Source organism: Oncorhynchus kisutch, unplaced genomic scaffold (genome assembly GCF_002021735.2).
Source record: "Oncorhynchus kisutch isolate 150728-3 unplaced genomic scaffold, Okis_V2 Okis01b-Okis20b_hom, whole genome shotgun sequence".
NCBI classification, from domain to species: domain Eukaryota; kingdom Metazoa; phylum Chordata; class Actinopteri; order Salmoniformes; family Salmonidae; genus Oncorhynchus; species Oncorhynchus kisutch.
In genome coordinates, this window is record NW_022261978.1 from 14557950 (window position 1) to 14559746 (window position 1797).

Sequence of the window (1797 nt, forward strand, 5' to 3'; positions counted from 1 at the left end):
ATTATGAGACTGACCCGCTACCTACTGCGCTAACGAGCCCTTTTCTTGCAAAAATTTCCAAAAGAAAAAAAAATTGATACCGAATTTTTGACAGTGATGTTGAAACCACCGTGCCAAATATATGTATGGTCTGAAATTCTACAAGCCCTGAGACAAAAAGATTGATTTCATTCTAAAGTAATAGATATCGATATGGACCTAAGATGTGGTCTCCACCTTGACAAAACATATGTATTGTGTGAAATTCCAGAACAACAGTAAATTTCATTTTCACCCCAACACTCTTTTGAAAACCTTTGCTGCCCCATGTGAGGATCGAACTCACGACTTCAGATTATGAGACTGACGCGCTACCTACTGCCGCTAACAAGGCCCTTCTTGCAAAATGTCCAAACAGAAAAAAATATTGATACCAAACTTCAATTTTGACAGTGATGTTGAAACCACCGTGCCAAAATATATGTATGGTCTGAAATTCTACAACCTGTGAGACAAAAAGAATTGATTTCATTCTAAAGTAATACATATCGATATGGACCTTAAGATGTGGTATCCACCTTGACAAAAGTATGTATTGTGTGAAAGTCCAAAACGACAGTGATTTCATTTTCACTTCATCTTCAGCCAACAATCTTTTGAAAAGCTATGCTGCCCCGTGTGAGGATCGAACTCACGACCTTCAGATTATGAGACTGACACGGTACCTACTGCGCTAACGAGGCCCTTCTTGTGAAAATTTCCAAAAAGAAGAAAAAAATTATTGATACCGAAATTAAGATTTTGACAGTGATGTTGAAACCACCGTGCCAAAATATATGTATGGTCTGAAATTCTACAAGCCCTGAGACAAAAGATTGATTTCATTCTAAAGTAATACATATCGATATGGACCTTAAGATGTGGTATCCACCTTGACAAAAGTATGTATTGTCTGAAAGTCCAAAACGACAGTGAATTCATTTTCACTTCATCTTCAGCCAACACTCTTTTGAAAATCTTTGCTGCCCCGTGTGAGGATCGAACTCACGACCTTCAGATTATGAGACTGACACGCTACCTACTGCGCTAACGAGGCCCTTCTTGCAAAAATGTCCAAAAGAAGAAAAAAATATTGCTACCGAAATTCAGATTTTGACAGTGATGTTGAAACCACCGTGCTAAAATATATGTATGGTCTGAAATTCTACAAGCCCTGAGACAAAAAGATTGATTTCATTCTAAAGTAATACATATCGATATGGACCTTAAGATGTGGTATCCATCTTGACAGAAGTATGTATTGTGTGAAAGTCCAAAATGACAGTGAATTCATTTTCACTTCATCTTCAGCCAACACTCTTTTGAAAAGATTTGCTGCCCCGTGTGAGGATCAAACTCACGACCTTCAGATTATGAGACTGAGGCGATACCTACTGCGCTAACGAGGCCCTTCTTGCAAAAATATCCAAAAAGAAGAAAAAAAATATTGATACCGAAATTCAGATTTTGACAGTGATGTTGAAACCACCGAGCTAAAATATATGTATGGTCTGAAATGCTACATGCCCTGAGACAAAAGATTGATTTCATTCTAAAGTAATAGATATCGATATGAACCTAAGATGTGGTATCCACCTTGACAAACATATGTATTGTGTGAAAGTCCAGAACAACAGAGAATTCATTTTCTTTTCATCTTCAGCCAACACTGTCTTTTGAAAAGCTTTGCTGCCACATGTGAGGATCGAACTCACGACCTTCCGATTATGAGACTGACGCGCTACCTACGGCGCTAACGAGGCCCTTATTGCAAATATG